Source organism: Panthera leo, chromosome C2 (assembly GCF_018350215.1).
Source record: "Panthera leo isolate Ple1 chromosome C2, P.leo_Ple1_pat1.1, whole genome shotgun sequence".
Lineage (NCBI taxonomy): Eukaryota > Metazoa > Chordata > Mammalia > Carnivora > Felidae > Panthera > Panthera leo.
The window spans coordinates 13,395,077-13,417,340 of record NC_056687.1 but is presented as its reverse complement, the minus strand read 5'-3'; the positions used below and the strand labels follow the sequence as shown (position 1 = coordinate 13,417,340).

The following is a 22,264-nucleotide window of genomic DNA, read 5'->3' as shown; positions in this document are numbered from 1 at the left end:
CCCACTCCCCACCCCTCCCCCCTCTCCCCAGAGACCCCTGGCTATCAGATCCCATGGGAGCTCTGGGATCATGGCAGGTCCCTTTTCTTGCTTAATGTTTATTTATTTTTGAGAGAGAAAGAGAGCACACAAGCCAGGGAGGGACAGAGAGAGGGAGGGGGGGACACAGGATCTGATGCAGGTTCTGTCCTGACAGCAGAGAGCCTGATGCAGGGCTAGAACTCTTGAACCGTGAGATCATGACCTGAGCTGAAATGGGATGCTTAACTGACTGAGCCACCCAGGTGCCCACAGCAGGTCCCTTTAACTGTCAAGTCAGCCTGACGGCTGCTTCTCCACCCAAGTCTTTTTTCCCTTCCTATTGCCCTGATCTCTTTCGGGGTTCAGACTCTCCACATGTCCCCATGGGACCACAACAGCCACCAGACAAGCATTTGCAGCTGACAGGAGAGTCTGAGGTCCAGCCCGGGCACATCCCCATAGTTGGGAAGACACTCAGATCATTACTTATTCTCTTCCGAGCAAGCAAAGGCTTCCAGAACAGAATCTAGAATGGACCTGCCCTCAAGACCTCCTGGGGCCCCAATGAAAAGAGACACACGAACGGATTAAAAGAAGACAACGGGTGATTATGGCAACAGAGAGGATCTTGGAAAGCTTTCAAGAGATAACGGTGCTTGCACTGAACCTTAAAAAGTAAGCAAGAATAGACCCGAAGGGGAGAAAATGCTACTCAGAAGTTTGGGGCCAACACTTTTTGAGCTTCTTACTGGGTGCCAAGCCCATTGGAAACATCTACAGGAATTAACTCATTTACTCCTCACGACAGCCCTAGCAGGTGGGTACTATTGTTATCCCCATTTGACAGATAAGAAAACTGAGGCATGGAGCAAGGTCATTCTGTGAATAAGTGGACAAGCAGACCGTGCAAACCGAGCACTGCAACCACAACAGCCCTGCAGCTGCACATGTGGGAGCATGTTATGTTTGTGGACTTGTGAGTGGAGGTTGTAATGTGGACCACGTTGGCGGCCAGGAAGGTAGTTTAAATGCAAGAACTTCCGAGCAGAGTAACGAGGACAGTCGAGGACCACTGGAGCCCAGAAGAGCCAGCTATGTACATCAAATTCAAAGTCACATCTGGCACTCTTCAATCCAGACTCAGCCACCCCGTTGGTGGCTGCCAATCTGTGTCCACTTCGGGGTTGAGTCAGCAAGGCTGGGGCGAGCGAGAGGTGAGGCGGAAGGGGCAGAGCAGTGGGCACCTGAATGGCTCCGTCAGTTAAGAGTCCAACTCTTGATTTCAGCTCAGGTCATAATGCCAGGGTTGTGGGATCAAGCCCCACATCGGGCTCCAAGCGGAGCGTGGAGCTTGCTTAAGATTCTCTCTCCCTGTCTCTCTCTGTCCCTCTCCCGCTTGCACGCACGCGTGCTCTCTCTCAAAATATAAACTTAAAGAAAAAAAAAAAAAGAAGGGGCAGAACAGGGCACATACGCCAGATCAAGAAGCTTGGGCTTCACGCAATGAATAATGGGGAAAACTCAGGTTGTAAACCAGGACTGACGTGATCAGACATATGTTAAGACGGATGGCTGACCTCCATGGAGAAGATGCAGCGACAGGGAGGAGGCGGTGATATGCAGCCAGGAGAGAGGGTAAGTAGAGTGTATCAGTCAGCGGGAGCTGCTGTAACAAAGCAGCACACACCAAATGATGTCAAACACTGGAAACGTGGGTACCGTTCTGGAGACAAGTCTAAAACAAAGATGTGGGCAGGGCTGTGCTCCAACTGGAGGCTCCAGGGAGGGCCCCTTCCCCATCTCGTCCACCTTCTGGTGGCTCCTGCAATCACGGCTTGTGGGCACATCATCTCAATTTCTGCCTGCATCACTCCAGCCCCCTCCCATCGTGTCATGTCTCTGAATCTGAATCATCAGGTTTCGGGCCCAGCTGACTCCCACATGACCTCTTCTTAATAAACTGCATCTGCCAAGACCCTGCTTCCAAGCCAGGTCACATCCTGAGGTCCTAGCAGACATGAGTTTGGGGGACACCACCCAACTCACTACATAAGACCAGTGGCAGGGACAGTAGGACTTAATGGGGAGACGAAGGGACATTGTAGAGGAAGGTGTAGAGAAGCAAGGATGGGATGCTGTCTTCCTGGAGAGTGCAAAAATCAGAATACACACCTTTACTTACATAAAGCGATACAACGAGGATTCACAAGAGACCAAGAAAAGTAGTTACCTTCGTGTATACTTTATCAGAGCATCTATCAGAAACCACGGGAAGGCAGAAACACAAAGCGTATCCAAAACACGGGACGAAAAATCATTATCTTTATTGATTACCATGATTATCAAGGGTGAAGCTCAAGCCGTGGTGTTACAAGTCAGGCCTGGGGCTGCCTTTCGGGGCGTTCTCACAGGAAGGGACCACAGGAAGGTTCTGAGTTCTCAGCAGGTTCTGGATCTGAGCGCCGCTTACACGGGTATGTCGTTCGTAAGAATCCATCCAATCAGACGCTTCCAATAATGCACGCTTTTCTGTATGTGTGTTGTGTTGCCATTTCCCTAAATAAGCACGTATATACACAAATGTTGATAACCAGCTTCCTCTCTGCAAAACGTGGGTGAGATCCCCCCGCGTCTACAGCAAAGCTCTCCTCGCCGACAATATCGATAATTCTAAGGGTGATGACACAGGATGCGGGTGCCATGCAAATGTAACGTCATGGGATTTCGCGGAACAAAGTCCACGTGACACGCTCTAAGAGATCTTTTTTTCCCAAAAGAAACGTGCATATCACAACGTTTTGATTAGTGCTGCCTTTGTTTCCAGAGAGATTTGGCCTCCACTGTCACAGGCTGAAATTTTAGCTGCAAGCAGGAAGGGGGGAGGGGGTCCCGGAAAGATTTCTATGCTTTTCTTAACTGAAACGAAACACCAAAAATGGATTTTCCACAAGAAGTGACAGGGGGAGCAGGCTCGCGGCCTGCATACGTCGAACCCGGCACGGCCGCTCGAGGCAGCCACCTAGCAGGCCTCCCGGAATGGAAACACCAGATTTAAACAGGTGTCATAACAATAAAAGGGCCCATAAATGGGAAACCCAGAGGGCCTCGCAGAGCGGGACAGCTGGTGCGAGAGTGAGGGTTACAGACCTAAGTGGTCCCCAGACTTCCGGAGCCTGCTGAACGTCACCTCACACACACTTAAACATCCATTTGCCTTCAGGAGCACACACACCACATATATAAAACCTCTCAACAGGAAATTTCTGCCATTCTTAAACGGCCTTGCCTAAATAAAATACCTTTGACAGACTACTCCGAGCCATTGGATGTGTTAAACGAGAGGAGAAAAGAGAATGGGTTGGTTATTCCACAATAAACAGTCTGCTCGGGCGCATAGGGTCACGTGGGCAGACTGGACTGCCCAGTAGAGGGGTGGGTAATGTAGTGGCCTTGAAGGGGGGGTGGGGGAATCAGCAATCTCAGCCCCCCCCCCAGAGCCACCCCGGTGCTGTCATCAGCTGATGAGCGTAGTTTTCGGGGATCCACAAAACCCACACCACATGGCTTTGCTCATGCCATCTGCTGGCTCGCTTCCCCACTTTCTCATCTGTAAAATGGGATAACAATACCCATCTGCAGAGATTTTTTTTTTTTAATGATAAAGTGTAAAGATCCCAGCACAAAGAAAAGGATCTATAAAAGGTAGTCAGCATAGGGGCACCTGGGTGGCTCAGTTAAGCATCCGACTCTTGATTTCAGCTCAGGTCACCATCTCAGGGTTCGTGAGTTCAAGCCCCTCATCGGGCTCCGCGCTGACAGCGGGAAGCCTGCTTGGGATTCTGTCTGCGTCTCTCTCTGTCCCTCACCCGCTTGCTCTCTATTTCTTTCTCAAAATAAATAAAAATAAAAAACTTCTGGGGTGCCTGAGTGGCTCAGTCGGTTATATGTTCAACTCGATATTGGCTCAGGTCATGATCTCACAGTTTGTAAGATCAAGCCCCATGTCGGGTTCCACACCGAGTATGGAGTCTGCTTAGGATTCTCTTTCTCCCTCTCTCTCTACCCCTCCCCAACTAGAGCTGTCTCTCTCAAAATAAATAAACATTTTAAAAAGAAAAAAAAAAGAAAGAAAGAAAAAACTTAAAGAGAAAAGGTAGCCAAGCATAATGGTCATAGTCATAAAAGTCATTTATATAATTAATTACTTACTTTATTAAAAAATGGCCACTCATTCTTTACCCAGAAGAGAGTATAAACTGAAGGACGGCCTTTGACCTGCAAGTCCTATTAATTCCCTCAGGAAAGCTCAATAAGGAAAGCACAGAAGGGGCTGCAGGAAGACACCGATGCAAAGGGGCGGGAAAGTGGGGATAAAACTACATTACCTTCCTGGACTAGTTTTCAAGGGCTGTCATAACAAAACACCACAAACTGAGTGGCTTCAACAACAGAAATTTCTGTTCCCACAGTTCTGGAGGCCAGAAGTCCAAGATGGAGGCACTGGCAGGTGGGTCTCTTCCAAGGCCTCGCTCCTTGGCTGGCCGACGGCCGCCTTCCCACTCCACCCTCGCATGGTCTTCCCTCTGTGCTCAAGCATCATGGCGCCTCCTTGCGTGTCCACATTCCCTCTTCTTCATAAGGACACGACTCATACTGGATTAGGTCCACCGTAATAGCCTCATTCTAACTTAGTCACCTCCTTAAAAACCTGGTCTCCAAATTCAGTCAAATTCTAAGGCACAGGGCTTAGGACTTCAACATGAATTGCGGGGGGGGGGGATACGACTCAGCCCATTTGACTTGTCTACACTGAAATTTGCCCGTGTTGAATCGGGTGTTCACAGAACAAAAGAATCCATGTGCTGCAAAGGACAGATGAAGGAGCAGAGTTTGGCCTGAAAAGAGCTTCTGGAGTAAGATGGGGGAGGCATGACAGCCGACAGTAAGTGGTTACAGGTTGGGGGGTTGACTTACTCCCCCGACCCGGGACAGCGGGGGGCACGTGGGGGGCAGAAGAATCGCCATCAGCGGAAGTGTCAGGGAGGCAACCTCCATTCCCTGCAGTAAACAACTTTGTAACAATTCACTTGCTCAGCCAAGCTCAAGGCTGTCCAGGCTCTTTAGATGTACTTTTGTGCCTTCCTTTGGGGCTTAACAAAGGCCAGCCCACCTTGTATCCATGTCACCCCTACAACCTGGGAGCACGCACTGCTCCGACATCACTCCACAGAGGGATCAGATAGGGTCAGCCTCAGAGAGGGAAGTGGCTTGACCAAGGTCAACTAGCTAATCGGGAGTCGGCACAGGGGATGGAACCCGGACTCTCTGATACAGGGTGTCTGTTCTTCCCTTGGCTCCATAATGGAAACCACAACAAAGGCTCAGGTAACATTCTTCAGCCACGGTGTCACAGACAAGATTCGTGGGTTGGAGAGCCTTATCAATCCTTCCGACTCTAAAATCCCAATCCAGAGGCAACCACAGCAGAAGGCCAGGAAATAGCGGGGAGAGACTCTCAAAGGTGACGTCAGCTTCCTCAAAGCCAACCGCAATCCAACTGTATGACATTCTAGATAAGGCTAAACTATGGAGACAGTAAAAGATGAGTGGTTACCAGGGGCAAAGGAGGAGGGAGAAATGTATAGACAGAGCACAGAGGATTTTTAGGGCAGTGGAACTATATTTTAATGGGAGATACACATCATTGGACATGTTTGGACACATTTGTCCAAACCCAGAATCTACAACACCAAGAGTGAACCTGAATATGAACTATGGACTCTGGGTAACAATCATGCATCAATGTAGGGTCATCAAATGTAACAAATGTACACTCCAGGGGGGATGTTGATAACAAGGGAGACTGTGTATGTGTGGGGACAGGAGGGATATAGAAACTCTCTCTGAACTTTCTGCTCAATTTTAATGTGAACCTAAAACTGCTCTAAAACATAATAAACTCCAGGGGTGTCTGAGTGGCTCAGTTGGTTGAGTGTCTGATTTCAGCTCACATCATGATCTCCCCGGTTCGTGAGTTAGAGCCCTGCACTGGGCTCTGTGCTGACAGCTCGGGGCCCGGAGCCTGCTTCAGATTCTGTGTCTCCCCCTCTCTCTGCCCCTCCCTCACTCATTCCTTCTCTCTCAAAATAAATGAACTTTAAAAAAGTAAAAATAAACAAAGTCTATAAACGAACAACAAAAACCAGCCAACAACAGGTCACCTACAGCCATTTTGCCAACTGGTGCATCGGAACTCTTAGGGATGCCTCCCATTCCCCTTTTACACTTTTGGTTCATAAAATCAGATGCAGGATGCTGGAAGCTAGAAAGACCTTCAGGAATGACTGGCTTCAACCTCAATGTCTCACAGATGAGGAATCCAAAGGAAGTTGTTCCTTGTTTTATTCCATTGATTTGTTTTGTTACGGGGTACATTAAGGAATTAAAAGACAAGCCAATGGCAGTGTTTTCTAAAACTTTAAAACAATGTTCAAACAATAAACCCAAAAAGTTCAGTCTACCCGAAAGCAAAGAAAGAGAGAGAGATTCAACTAAGAGTAACAAAATAGGAGCGCCTGGGTGGCTCAGTCAGTTTGGCATCTGACTTCAGCTCAGGCCATGATCTAACAGTTGGTGAGTTTGAGCCCCGCGTCGGGCTCTGTGCTGACAGCTCAGAGCCTGGAGCCTGCTTCGGATTCTGTGTCTCCTTCTCTCTCTGCCCCTCCCCCGCTCACACTCTGTCTCTCTCTCAAAAAATAAATAAATGTTAAAAAAAATTAAAAACAAAAAAACAGCAACAGAATAAATGATTAAGACCCAGCGCTGTGGTGAGACTCATCTAGATGAACAGATCAAGACTTCTGGAAGGCAGTTTGGCAATGCAAATTAACAGCCTTTTTTTTTAATGCCATATTTAATACAGATACCACATCCTGGGAATTTATCCTGAAAAAAATAAGTTTCAAAAAAGAAAGAAAAAAAAGGCAATACAGACATAAAGAACGTCAAAAAAAAAATTTTTTAATAGCGGCAAAAAAAAAAAAAAAAAACCCACAAGATAAATATTCAAGTATACGAGAATGGTTAAGTAAATGATCAGCTCGCTGGAATGTGTGATCGTCGTAAATGACAAGTTGGGGGCCAATGCAGCCAGATTGCACATGTTGACACTGCGATGTTACATGAAAAGAAACAAAACACAAAGCTGTATCTATGCAGGAGTTACAAATATGTTGAAAGGACATGACAATTAATTACGGATAAGAAGGAACAGAGAAAACCAAAAGCAATCAACATGTTCCTACAGTAGGAATGTGGGAGAAGGCCCCCTTTTAAATGCACTTGATTGTTCTTCATAATCCTGCAGTAAAGAAAACTCCATTTTAAAGACTAAGCTGATACGTTTGCAACTCAAAGTCCCACTTAGAAGCCGCATGTTTGCTCAGGTCTACCTGCAGCCCCTGCCCAGTAAAGCAGTTTGAGAATACCAAAGCAGAGGCCTGGACCCTTATCAGAACTCGATCCGCAACGTGTTCCCTTTCCCTGGAACCAGCCGCCTGCCTCTGTCCCTCAGTGGACATTTGCAATGAGCGCTATGCCCTCAACCCTACACCCTCCACGTGCCGCGAACCACACTCCAAGGCACCCCCTCCATGAACATCCCCTTTCCACTCTGTCTCCCTCTCTGCTTGGCCTGTTGGGTAGTCCTACCTCCAGGCCAAAGTGGATTCTCCTAAGACCACACACCTCAGCCCCTCACTGTTTTCCCTGCCCCTATCCCTCACCACCCCTCAGAACTTCCATGATTTTCTACGCATACTTTCAGCATCCAGACACAAATTCTTCCCCATCCACCCGCAGGCTGGGTCCTTGGCGACCCGGCCCCAAGCCTCGGCGACCCTTAACTAAGCCCAGGTCCCCAAGAGCTCACCTTGGAATCAAAGGCATATTGGCACGATGGACTTAGATTCTTTTGTTTGCGTGTCTCCTAGTTTCTCTTTCTCTTCTGGTTCCAAACTGCGTACCTGGCTGCTTGCTCACTGCTGTGGACTGAATGTCTGTGTCCTCCAAAATTTCAGGTGGTGAAGCCCTCATCACTAGTGGGATGGTGTTTGGAGGCTGGGTCTTTGAGAGATGGGTTTTGGTAAGATCACGAGGGTAGAGCCCCTGGATGGAACTGATTAAAAAGAAGAAGAAAAGAAAAGAAACGTGGGATCTCTGAGTGTGCATGCACCGAGGAAAGGCCACAGTATAAGATGAAGGCAACAGAACCAGGAGAAGAGCCCACGCTGAGAATCCAACCAGGAGGTCACCCTGATCTCAGGACTTCCAGTCTCTAGACCGCCAGAAATAAAAGTCTGCTGTCTGACCCACCCAGCCTATGACATTTCCTTAGGTAGCAGCCTCGATGTGGACACAAACCCACCCACCCTTCCCCTCAGAGTGCATGCTGCCTCATTCATTTTGACTCCTGTGATAGCATCAGATTCATCCTGGCCAAAGATTGCTCACCGGCAACTAAGAGACACCTCCCTCTTGCCAGCGGGTCCTGGCAGAATTTGCCTGTGTGTCTCTAGTCTCTCCTGAGTACAGCCCTTTCTGGCTTTGGGCTTATCTCTTAGCTGTCCTCCAAAGACTGCCCTCTTGGCAATGACCCATGCACCATGCGTACAGACTGACTGCTGATGTCGTAAATCAGGGCAAACACAGATCAAGCTTCTCTGTGGTGCAGCTGTAGGAAAGCAAGATCAATTCAAAGAGTTTGGACTCCAAGACGAGTTCACTGAGACACAAGAAGAGGTAGATGGGACAAGCAAAAATGGGAATAGTCCTGGGGCGCCTGGGTGGCTCAGTCAGTTAAGCGTCTGACTTCAGCTCAGGTCAGGATCTCACAGCTTGTGAGTTCAAGCCCCACATAGGGCTCGGTGCTGACAGCTCAGAGCCTGAAGCCTGCTTCAGATTCCTTGTCTCTCTCTCTCTCTCTCTCTCTCTCTCTCTCTTTCTCTCTCTTTCTTTCTCTCAAAAATAAATAGTCCAGATCTAGAGACCACGTGAGCAAAAAACAAAAAGGAAGGGAAGGAAGGAACGTAGAAAACAGGATACAACCCAAAGCAAAAGGGATTTCTGTTTCACTGGCTCAAAGTATTTGAGAAAAGAGTCCTGAGAGATGAAATGCAAAATGCAGGGCTGGGACCAAAGGGCCTTTGAAAGTTTAAACTCATGGTGACATACGGGTATCGGCCTGGCTCTATCTGTACAGCAAGTGACTCTTGATTTTCGGGTCATGAGTTCAAGCCCCACGTTGGGCATAGAACCTACTTAAAAAAAAAACAAAACAGGGGTGCCTACATGGCTCAGTTGGTTAAGCATCCGACTTTGGCTCAGGTCATGATCTCGTAGTTCGTGGGTTCGAGCCTCGCGTGGGGCTCCGTGCTGACTGCTCACAGCCTGGAGCCTGCTTTAGATTCTATGTCTCCCTCTCTCTCTCTGCTCCTCCCCTGCTTGCACTCTGTCTCGCTCTCTCAAAAATAAACATTAAAAAAATAATTTAAAAATTAAAAATTAAAAAATTAAAAAGACAAAAGCAAAAAGCCACAATAAAAAAAATTGTAATAAATTCATGATGACATTATCAGCTTTAGGAAAATCTAATCTCCTAGCAGTAAGTACACATCCACATTGCAAGTCCCCACCTGCTTTAAACAGGCCATGTAATGGAGTGGTGCCTGGATGCTCTTGTGGGTTAAAATGTGTCCCCCCAAAAAAGGACATGTCTAGCACCTATGAATAAGACCTTATTTGGAAATCGAGTCTTTGCAGATGTAACCAAGTTTAGGTCATAAAGGATGAGGATGGGCCCTATACCTGATAGCTGGCGTCTTTATAAGAGAAAGAAGGAGTTTTTTTTTTAATTTAAATCCAAGGTAGTTAACATACAGCTACATAGTTATACATATACAGCTAACATATACATATACAGCTAACATATACATATACAGTTACATATACATATACAGTTAACATACAGTAATAATGATTTCAGGTGTAGAATTTAGTGATTCATCACGTACATATAACCAGTGCTCATCCCAACAAGTGCCCTCCTTAATGCCCATCACCCATTTAGCCTATCCCTTCACCCAAACCCTCCAGCAAACCCTTAGTTTGTTCTCTGTATTTAAGAGTCTCTTATGGTTGGCCTCCCTCAAGAGAGGAGATTCAGAGACAGACACACAGCCACAAGAGACAACTGCCATGTGAAGAAGGAGGCTGAGGCTGGGAGTGATACTGTCACAAGCCCAGGAAGACCTGGGGGCCAGCAGACGCTGGAAGAAGCAAGACGCCCCTCCCTAAGAACCTTCGGAGGGAGCACAGCCCTGCCAACACCTTGACTTTGGACTTCTAGCAACCCAACTATGAGAATAAATTTCTATTGTCTTAAGACATCCAGTTTGAAGTATCTTTTGCAGCAGCCTTAAAAAACTAACACAGACATGAATTAAACTTGACCTGAAAATCATCCATTCTTTGGGACCTCCAGAGAAGATGGGCTAGATCACGAGCAAGGAAGCCATCCTAGGGAAAAACCGAGGTCAAGAGGCACAACCATATTTGGAACTATGGGTGTAAGACCACTGTCTGTGGGGAAAGGATTCTAAAGAAAGGGACACAGTCAACACTGGAAGGTCAGCAACTTTCTAATGACTGGGGGTCTGGGTTCAATCTTTGCCTGAAAGGATCCATCAACAATGGGGCTAATCCTTCCATTGATATTTAATCACTGGGCTTCTTGGCTGCCCCACAGACTTTCTCATCTTTGCTCACTCAGGCCAGAATACACATATTCTTTATTCTTCCCATTGTCCTCATCGAGGAGAGGAGCACTTTGCTATTAATCCCCATGTGTAAGTGGATTATGGAACAAGAAAATATGACTTGGAAGATTAAGTTTCTACTAGCCACCGCCAACCCAAAGATGAATGTGTATTTAATTAATGCAATTTGCTGATCAGAAAAGGAACCCCTCCTCACTGCAAAATCTTTCTAAGTTAGAGAAAACTATGCATAAGAAAGTAAGAATCACCCTTAATCTCAATACTGAAAGATATTTATTGTTGGGATTTTGGCTACACAGAATTTACTATTGGCGCCTGATGTAACTAAGAGAAATACTTTACAATTAAAGGGAAAAAAAGGCATTGATGAGATATTTGGGAAGAATCACTGAGACAGACCAAAAAAATAAAAGGCGGGGGGAGGCGGGGGAAGCCCACGGACTGTCTGGGGAAAATGCAAAAGGCTGAAGCCAGGTAATCAAAAGCCATTAGCCACTTCAACACTTGCTAGATGTCAGAGATTTCATTCAAATTAAAGGGGGAAATTCAAAGATCTGACTCAGACAGGCTGCTGCAATACTCACGGTATTAAACCATCCAACTTGACTCATGTCCTAATTAAGCTCTCCAGTTCTAAATTCCAGAAAGTAACTTTTCCAAATGGAAAAACTGTACTTTTAATATTTCCTTGAGAGCTTTTCATTTTCCCCCAAATCATGTATGGTTTTCTAGCAACCATAACATAGCAACCAAGATCATATTAAGAGACACTCCTGGAATGAGTCTCCCCAAACCCCTGTAACTCAGCTGTCATGGCTGCGGGCTGGGCCCCAGAATGTTAGGGGAGCTGGCTCTCTCTGCACCCCTAATAAAGTCCAGGCACTGTAAACTGCTAGATGCTAGTTGCTAGGAGGCCCATAAATTCACTTTTCCTGACTTGGATGGGATTCAGAACTGCTGCATCACAGGCTGCGAAGACAGGGATGACCACAATTAAAATTCAGAGGCTGTCCGTGAGGGATAATGTTAGCCCTTCTCTCTCTAGTAAGCTGTGAACTAGTTCTGGTGTAAAGAATGGGCCATTAACTTAGATCTCTAATGTCTTTGGCAAGAAGAACTCCAAGATCCTAATACCAACCTGCAACAGTCATAAATATGCTCATCTTATTTTAACCCCATTTTCTCGAAGAGAGAGAAGGCCATTTGGGTATTCTTACTCGAAGCGAGTTGAAACCCCACAACAGGCTCCCACAAACCTTTCTCTGAGGCAACTTGGTGGTAAGCAGTCACAGGCCGATTGAATCCCCAAATTAAAGCATTAACTGTCAGGAGGGGGACGGGGAAGGGGGAAGGAAAAACAAAACAAAACAGAGATTGAATATTTTAAATCAATATTAGGAGGTTTTAGTTGTCTTAGGTTGCGGTGAAATGTTAAAGTTCAATTGATATTTATAGATTGAAATGATAATTTCTAATCAGAGATATCAAGATGAGATAATTATTCTAACATTCAAAAAAATTTTCTAAAATGTCACGGTGCATCTCGCACTGTCTTTTTTTTCTAAAAATGTTTGTGACGCTCCATGGACTGCTTAAGAGGTGTGACATTTTAATGATCAGACTACAAATACTTGTCCTCACATAACACTGACCACAGCAGAGTTGAGGGCTAAGGATGAGCCTTTCACGGTATGTTAACAGCAATATTCTGAAGTCATTAAATGGATGATCTTGCCCAAGCAGTGAGGGGCCCAAAACCCCTGAAATGATCCATTTTTTAAAAAAACTTTCTATCCTAAAAAAGATACTTCATTTATTCCAGCTAAAATAATAACCAAAATAATCTGATGCCTCAGATGATTCATTATTAATCTGACAGCTCACTTCCAAATACCTAAAAAACATCAGCTCCTGTTGTAAGTGAAGAAATTTACATATGCGTTCTCTAATGGTATTTGTGTCTTTTGAATGCAGGGTTTCTGGGGGGGCGCCTGGGTGGCTCAGTCGGTTGAGCTTCCGACTTTGGCTCAGGTCATGATCTCACAGCTTATGAGTTCAAGGCCCCAGTCGGGCTCTGTGCTGACAGCTGGCAGCTCGGAGCCTGGAGCCTGCTTCGGATTCTGTGTCTCACTTCTCTCTCTGTCCCTCCCCCACTTTTGTTCTGTCTCTATAAAAAATAAATAAACGTAAAGAAAAAAAAAGTTTGAATGCAGGGTTTCTCAACCTCAGCACTACTGACCATGGACCACATAATTCTTTGTTCTATCGGACCGTCCTATGCATCACAGAATGTCAACATCGCTGGCCTCTAGATGCCCGATATCTCCTTATATCTAGATAGATACCAGTATAACCTCCCCAATGTGACAACCAAAAATATCTCCAGATGCTACCAAATGTCCCCTGGCAAGAAAAACTGCCCTCTATTAAGAACCTCTATCTTCACCTAACACAACAAAAAATATCACTCAGCAGAAATGTAATGCCCAAAAGCTGATACCCAAAGACACCTCAGTTTCAAATTACTTTGCAAATATTTCCTGCATGTGCCTTTGCTAAATAAGTAAAATAACTGAATCATATGCACTGAGTTTTTGAAGTAAACAGGCTATTTTTCTTTTTTTTTTTAATGTCAAATCACAAGGAGCCAAGAATACTCAATGAAGAAAAGACAGTCTCTTCAATAAATGGTGCTGGGAAAACTGGATATTCACATATAAAAGAACAAAACTTGACCCCTACCTTACACCTCTCAAAACTTAAACTGAAATGTATTAAGGACCTAAATGTAAGACCCAAAGCCATGAAACTCCTAGAAGAAAACACAGGAAGAAAGCTCCCTGACATGAGCCTTGGTAATTTTTTGGAAATCATGTCTAAAAACACAAGCAAAAGGGGTGGCTGGCTGGCTCAGTCAGGAGAGCATCTTACTTTTGATCCTGGGATCATGAGTTCAAGCCCCATGTTGGGCATGGAGCCTACTTAAGCAATGATAATGATAATAATAAATAAAAATAAAAACACAAGCAATAAAATCAAAAACAAGTGGGCTTACATCAAACTTGAAACCTACCTACCGAAAGAAACCAACAAAGTGAAAAGACAACCTACAAAAGAGGAAAAAGTATTTGCAAGCCATTTATCCGATAAGAGGTGAGTATCAAAAACATAAAGAACTCCTATAACTCAATAGCAAAAAGCTAAATAACCCAACTTAAAAATGGGCAAAGGACCTGAATACACATTTCTCCAAAGAAGATACATGAATGGCCAACAGGCACATGAAAAGCTGTTCAACACAGTCATCATTAGGGAAACGAAAATCAAAACCAGAGTGAGGTATCACTTCACATGGGTCAGAATGGCCATCATCAAAAAGACAACAGCAGGGCGCCTGGGTGGCTCCGTCCATTGAGTATCTGACTCTTATTTCAGCTCAGGTCATGAGTCATTTCGGCTCAGCGCGTTAGTTCTAGCCCTGCATCAGGTTCCACACTAACAATGCTCAGTACAGAGCCTGCCTGGGATTCTCTCTTTCTCTCTCTGCCCCTCCAGCACCTCGCCCCTTAAAAAAAAAAAAAAAAAAAAAGACAAGAGAGAACAAATGCTGGCCAAGATGTGGGGAAACTGGAATCTTCACACGTTGCTGATAGAAATGTAAAATGGTGCAACCACTTTGAAAACAATCTGTCAGCTCCTCAGAAAATTAAACATAGAATTACCATATGACCTTAGTGATTCCACTCCTAGGTGTTTACCAAAAAAATTCTTAAATGAGTATCCAAACACATATTTGTTACACTGGCGCTCAGAGCAGTAACTATCCACAATAGCCAAAAGGTGGGCTCAATCCCAATGTCCATCAGTCGATGAATGAATAAACGAAATGCGGCATATCCCTACAGTGAAATATTACTAAGCAATAAAAAGGGATTCTGACACATGCTGCAACACAGATGACCCTTGAAAGCATGATGCTAAGCAAAAGAACGTGGACACACAAGGTCACATTTTATATAATTCCATTTACAGGTAATGCCCAGAACAGGCAAATCTACAGACACAGATCCGTAGTCACCAGAGGTGAGAGGGAGGCATGGGGAGAGGAAGTGCATAATAATGAGCACAGGGTTCCTTTTAGGGGTGATGAAAATGTTCCAGAATTGATTATGGAGATAGCTGCACAACTCTATAAATATACCAAAAACCACGGAATTGTACACTTTAAGGAACTAAATTGTATGGCATGTACATTACATGTTAATAAAGCTGTTATACAACAAAAGCAACCTAGGGGCACCTGGCGGGCTCAGTCGGTACAGCATGTGACTCTCAATCGCAGTGTCGTAAGTTCGAGCCCCGTGTCAGGTGTAGAGATTACTTAAAAATAAAATCTTAACAATATCCAAATTACGGAAAGAGTCTAAATGTCCATCAACTGATAAATGGATAAATAAGATGTGGTATATATACAAAATGGAATACTACTTGGCAATGAGAAAGAATGAAATCATGCCATTTGCAGCAACGTGGATGGAACTGGAAGGTATAATGCTAAGTGAAGTAAGTCAGTCAGAGAAGGACAAACACCATATGTTTTCACTTATATGTGGATGTTGAGAAACTTAACAGAAGAGCATGAGGGAGGGGAAGGGGAAAAAAGTAGTTACAAACAGAGAGGGAGGAAGGAGAACCATAAGAGACTCTTATTAAATACAGAAAACAAACTGAGGGTTAATGGGGGTGTGGGAGAGAGGAGAAAATGGGTGATGGGCAATGAGGAGGGCACTTGTTGGGATGAGCACTGGGTGTTGTATGTAAGCAATGAACCATGGGAATCTACCCCCAAAAGCAAGAGCACCCTGTCTACACTGTATGTTAGCCAACTTGACAATAAATTATATTTAAATAATAATAAAATCTTACAAAAAAAAAAAAAAGGCAATCTATAGACAAGGCATAGAAGACTTAATCATGCTTACAGAACACAGTCTTAAAACCCTGGTGGTGACAGAAGCTGGGGGTGTAAGGTGGAGAGGGGAGAGCTGAGAGGAAAGACAGATTCAGACACCGATATTCTTATTTTACAAAGGGGAGGTTAAATGTCACAGTCTTCGGTTGACGAAACTAAATGAGAGGTCTATGTAAGTAACAAAGAATGAAGACTAATCAATATAAGAACTATAAATATCACCAGCAAAAATCTGGAGAAGGAAGGAGGTGAGAAAGAAGTAGCCTAATTGTCCTTCATCATAACAGGAAGCCGATAAATAAAAGTGGTAGAAGCATATTATTTAGAGATACAAAGACAACCACCAGAAGAACAAAAAACAAAAATGAACAAAAGTGATCATTTCAGGAGAGTACAGAGTGGGCGGGAATAGAAAAGGCATGGGAACAAAAACACGTTTCACGTAAGCTTGCCTGCTAGGAGTTTGCTAATGCTATATGGAATTATTATTACTTCACACCCTGTTTTTAGAAAGAAATCAAACTTGGCATTACTTGAGATTAAGAATATGGATGAAATAAGAATATACCTTGATGGCAGGAAAAATATTAAACCCGATCATCACCACTGAGTAAAACTGTGATTGAAATCTAACCGAGCAGCAGTCTCTGTTTCGCTGTCCTGCCTTCCCCTCCTTGCGGTGTATCCAGTAAACTTCTATCCCCTTTAAAAATAAATAAGTAAATATATTTGAGCAAAATAAGCAAATATATTTGAGCAAAATTGACTCAAGTTTTACAGCCAGAGACTGCATCCATATTAAGGCAAACCTGGAAATATATGTCAGATCTTTAAGGGACCAAGAAACATGCACAAAGCCTCTACTCTCTGCATGGCAGACAGATGGTTAAGAATCCTCACGCGGGTCAGGGCACGGGTGGCAAGAATATTCAAAAGACCTAATCACTGTGGGAGCCAAAGGGCATTTCAGATGAAAGAAAGTGCATATGGCATTCTCTCCCTCACAACGGACCCCTGTTCAAACACACATTAAAAATGAAAGGGCGAGGGGCACCTGGGTGGCTCAGACAGTTAAGCATCCCATCTTGACGTGGGTTCGAGCCTCACACTGGGCTCTGTGCTGACAGCTCAGAGCCTGGATCCTGCATCGGATTCTGTGTCTCCCTCTCTCTCTCTCTCTCTCTCTCCCCCTCCCCACTCACACTCTCTCTCAAAAATAAATAAACATTAAAAAAAAAAAAACCACGAAAGGGGGAAGGTGAACACTGCTCAGCACCAAAACCCAGCAGAATTTGCCACCGGGAAGTACCACACTCAGTTATTTAAAACCTCATCACAGTTACAACTCTGACACCTGGGACATGATTCTGGACAGCTAAACTAGGACGCTTCTGAGGGTGTCCCATGGTAAAACTGATCATTACGCTAGGCAGTGAGCACGAAGGAGTGTCCCAGAGTGCTTGGGGCCTCACAGGCATGGAAAGGGGCTCCGCGGGCACCAGAACCTAGGGGCCCCTCCAAGTCCCCGCCATCCCTGTGCCATGGAAAGACCTAGAGATGCACATTTTGCAAAAAAAAAAAAAAAGGCAAACACTAACACATTGCCTCGGTTTGGGTCAGGCTCCCTTTAAGTCCAAAAAACCTAAAATCCACATACAGAGCTCACGGCAGAGTGATCCCACAGCTCTGGGCCTCTCAAACACTGCCCAAAAGGCAAGTCGCCCTGGCTAAATGAGTTCCAGAGGCTCCCAGAGCTTCCTGCTGGAAATCTTCATTTGGCCGCAATTCAGTCAATGCTCTCCACCCAGCCCAGGTGAGGAGGCTGTGTCAGATGAGATCGTGTTCCGGGGACAGGGGATAAGGGACATGAAGAAGCCCTGAGATGGTGAGGCTTTGGGCTGGAATCCTAAAGACGTGGGAGGCCTCCACGGTGGCAAGGGGAGGCAAGGAAGACCCCCTCCCTCAGGGCCCCTCAGACTCAACCTGAGGCAGACATCAGGCCCGCCCCACCCCCTCTTCTGAAGGGCAAAGGGTAGAAAATCCCATGGACCCCATTTCCGTAGTGGACAATTCCACAGGGAGAATTCCCAGACCCATTCTCAGACCCTAACCTCCCCCTCCCCCAGGGTTGACCTGGGGGCTTATCCAGGGCCATTATCACCTCTGCAGAGGGAAGAGGAAACTAGAAACAGGCACCAGAATTGATCTATATTTACAAGGTTAGCAGCTCCCAGTGGAGCAGGAGGAAGAGGAAGAGGAGGAAGAGGAGGGGGAGGAGGAGGGGGGGGGGGAGGGGGGGGGAGGGGGAGGGTGGGTGGGCAGACAGAAGCGCTCTGGGCTGGAGGCAGCCATTGCAAAGACAGGTTCCTTCTGCAGGATTTCCTGTCTCCTCCGTGGACACAGAGAACAGTGTTTGGGGTTTTTAAGGAAAAGCAACTGAACTTCCAGAACCTAATCTCTCATCCCCTCCCCCCACCCATCCCAAGCCAAGCTGGGGCACCCAGATCCACAGTCTTCCAACCAGTTAATTCCTCACACATCTGTATACTGATCTGTAGGTCTTTATATAAAATCATGTTCTTTGGGGGGCAGATGATGCAGTTAAATAATACAAGAGGCTTTTTTAAAAACCCTTCTCGTTCATAAAGTCAAAGCGGCCCTGGCCAGAAAAACATGCAATATCTTTCATATCATACTTTGGTTTTCCCAGGGGGCTGCAAAACACTAGGACCCCCATTCCCCCAACTACACCCAAGTGTCCCTTTATGGAAAGAAACTTTGTGACAGCACTAAAACTCAAAGGGCCTTGGCCCACTCAGAAACTGAGGATGCACTCAGCTGAAAGAACCTTCCTCCCACAGAGCTGTTCCCTGAGTCACCACTCTGTTAAACATCCTTTGAAGACACACAATTGACCAGCTCTCAGATCATGGCAGTATTGTGCACCACCCCCCCAACACTTTTGCTACCATTTCAAGCAACTGAGACCCCACTTGCAGATGAATGCAAGCCTCTGAGCTCAGGCTCAGTCCACGAGGAAGGAACCTCTTCACCTAGCAAAAGAGCTCCAAGGTCTTCTAGAAGAATCTCACAAGAACACAGGAGGAATCTTCGCATAACCACAGTCTAGACCTTTATGAATTTCTTAACGAGGTCCCTGGAGACCCAGAACAGTGAAAGTCTTATGCTGGAGGGATGTGGAGGAAGGTACAGGAGATTGGGAAGGGGATAGAAGGGAAAAACCCACCTAACTAGCAATATCTGGTACCTTTCACACTAGACCATTGTTTTCAAAACATTCTGTTCCTGGCTGAGTACTGCTTAATTTGAGTGCCTCTTTTATTCAAGTTTTTTTCATTTTTCTAAATAAGTGATTTGGCCTACAATGATGAGAGATAACTTTTTTTTTTAATGCATTTATTTATGGGGGGGGGGGGGGCGCAGAGAAAGAGGGAGAGAAGGAATACCAAGCAGACTCTTTCTCCTGGCGCTCGAACTCCTGGAGCAAACCGTGACACCATGACCTGAGCCAAAATCAAGAGTCTGATGCTTAACCGACTGGGCCACCCAGGGGCCCCAAGAGAGAACTTTTCTTTAAATACAGGGGTCGTTACCTAAATAAAACTGAATATTTAGGCATGAACTGACCTCTAGTTTGGAACTGTTAAACAAACAAACAAACAAACAAGACACAGAAAAGTGTTGCTGAGGCCTGTTTTTTCTGGTCCTGTATTGAGAAAAATCAAACAAAAAGACAGACATACACAGAAACATATACTCTACCCATCTGCTTAATTTGGAAAGGAAAATTAAATGCACACATGTACAGTATACACATACATGCACACACACAACTCCCGTGGAACAGTGTTTAGGATACAGGAGTCCAATGACCAGAGACAGTGAAAATGAGGATCTTTCTCCACTGTAAGCCTGCACCTGTGGGGTTCAGGAATCTGTCCATCGCCCACAGGAACCAAATTCTCTTTCAGCCTTCCCACCTTTGCCCCTCCTGCACTCGCAAACAGCAGAAGCCCCTGCCTTCGCGGACTTCGATTTGAGGTTTCAATGGGATCCCTGTGTTCTCACCTGCCTTCTCGCTTGGGAAAGCACAGGCTTGAACTTCCCATTTATTAAAGTGCAGTCTCACAAACCCTTCTCCTGCAGACAGTAAGCTCCTTGTGGAGAGGAAAGAACCAAGTGTTCACAACCAGCACACCCAGTAGGCCCTCAGCAAGGCTCTGGGGAAGAGATTTCCGGCCAGGCGCTGCGGAAAGCCTGGGGTTCAGTGAGCCGCCCCAACTGCAGGAATTTTGACCAGGAGGAGACTGGGCCAGGCGGGGAGGGGAGGAGAGGGAAGCTGGGAGGGAGAACTGCAGGGGAAAAGGAGAGGAAGTCTTTGTCCCTGCTCCTTGCAGGAGCATTAGAGAGGAGTTAAATTGTCAGCTAATGAGATTTCCTAACCACGTGCTCCCTTTTAAGTCTAGGCCCCCAATTGATTTGATCCCCAGACGGCCGCAGGGGGCACAGCTGCCTTTCAGCATCCCTAAGGGCCAGAGAATTCCCAGAACAAGTGCAGGAAGGCTCAGAATCATGGCTAGGAGAACTTTAAATAGGTTATCTCGTACATTAATTGAGACCTAGCAATAACACCACTGGCCCCTCTGTTTGCAGGAGTCAGCCACCCCTTGGGGTGACTGAGGCAGGCCTGGGGAGCAGAACGGGGTCGGGAGCATTCTCTGTGGGCTTCTGCACCCACTGGACAGACTTGGGTTCCAGTCACTCACCTAGTTTCTGTCTGTCCATTGGCTTTTGGGGGCCAGTTAAGACCCCTGAGGTCAGGGCACGTGGGTGGCTCAGTCGGTCAAGCGTTGGACTCTTGGTTTCAGCCCAGCTCAAGACGATCTCACAGTTCGAGGGTTCGAGCCCAGCACTGGGTTCCACACTGACAGTGCAGAGCCTGCTTGGGATTCTCTCTCCCTCTCTCTACCCCTCCCCCACTCACTTTGTCTCTCTCTCTCTCTCTCTCAAAATAAATAAATAAGCTTAAAAAAAAAAAAAAGACCTCTGAGGTTGACATTCAAAGAATATGTTATTGGACCTAACCCAGTAATTTGCCCCAACCAGCAAAAGGGGGTTGAAACTGGAAACACTTTTTCAATAATATCCTATGTTGTAGCCAAGTCTGAGATTGTGTCTCTTAAACTATCTGATTATGAGCTGTACAGGAGTTTTTCTTGGTTTTGTTTTTGTTTTTCCTGTATGAAACTGGCTTCTCTCTTAACCTTAAAAAAAAAAAATAGCCGTGTCGGGCTGGTGGAGCCGAGGAAAAACAAATCAAAACACATTGACGGCATTTTGAAGATATTCAATGAAATCAATTCTCCCTTTCGACCTTCCTTAGTTAGTCAACAGCCTGCACCTTTAGTTTATTTCTCCTTTATTCAAAGATAATTACTTAGCAACTTTGGTGTTTACCACTCAAAAACAACCTCCCTGGCGCGGCTCTTCATTATGGGGTACAACAGAGCATATTCTAGAAACCAGAGATTTACTAAACTTCTGCCACAAGACACAGCTCAAATTTCACTTCTACCAGGAAGTGTTCTCTCCCGGCCTCCAGGTATCTCTTTGTTCAAACCTCCCTCCATCCGGGTCCTAATCACTTTGCACAGTGGCCATTGGTTCATGGGGCAACTGCTTCCCACCTGGACAAGTCTCCCTCCTCCAAACCCAGGCCTGGGCCTCTGCATAGCCTTAAAGGAAGAAGGAAGAAAGAAGAAACAACTAAAACCTAATGGAAATTCAAACACATAAAATGGAGCTGGAAGCGATTAGATAACTATAATTAAACCTAAGGCCAAGTAAAACAAGCCCTGTTAGAAGCTGAAAGCAGTCTTCAAGCTTTCTAAAATAAAATAGGAGCCAGGGAAGTGGAAAATAAGAAAAGGGGGAAAGACACAGGCTAGCTATATCCTCTAGAATAGACTCCCTCTAACTGGGAAACACCATTCCAGTGTTTCATCTGTGACAGTTGCTGTGCTAAAACTAGGGGTTTTTAACTGTCGTTTAAAACCCGCCACAAATGGGAATACACGTTATTCCCACTTTACAGACTCGGAAACTGAGTAGCTCAGCCTAGATCACTCAGCTTGTGAGTGACACTGAGCAGATACGGGAACCCGAGTCTGTCCGACCTCTGCGCCCAGGCTCTCAACCTCTGCTCCAGTTCAAACTGTGCACCAAGTCAGCACGCTCGGGTAACCCGATCGCTACCGCTCGGACTCAAGGATGCCCCACAGCTGCTCTGCGGGACCGCGTGGGTACCATTAAAAGCGGGCATGGATTGGCCAGCGTCCCCAAGGGCTCGCGCGCGTCCTTCAAGACTTGGCAGCACGCAGGAAAAGGCAGGCTCGGAATTAACCTGGGCTGATCC

At 45.8% G+C, this 22,264-nt stretch overlaps 1 protein-coding gene across 1 annotated transcript in view; it reads right to left on the bottom strand.

The window, feature by feature from the left end:
• The window catches only part of TIAM1 (TIAM Rac1 associated GEF 1), a 381,899-nt gene extending 365,371 nt beyond the window's left edge, over positions 1–16,528 (bottom strand). The window contains exons 1-2 of the mRNA XM_042955204.1: positions 16,397–16,528; positions 7,952–8,197 (exon numbers count right to left, since the gene is read on the bottom strand). The gene's annotated coding sequence lies outside the window, so the exon portion shown is untranslated. The remainder of the gene's footprint in view (positions 1–7,951; positions 8,198–16,396) is intronic.
• Positions 16,529–22,264: the final 5,736 nt, after the last annotated feature.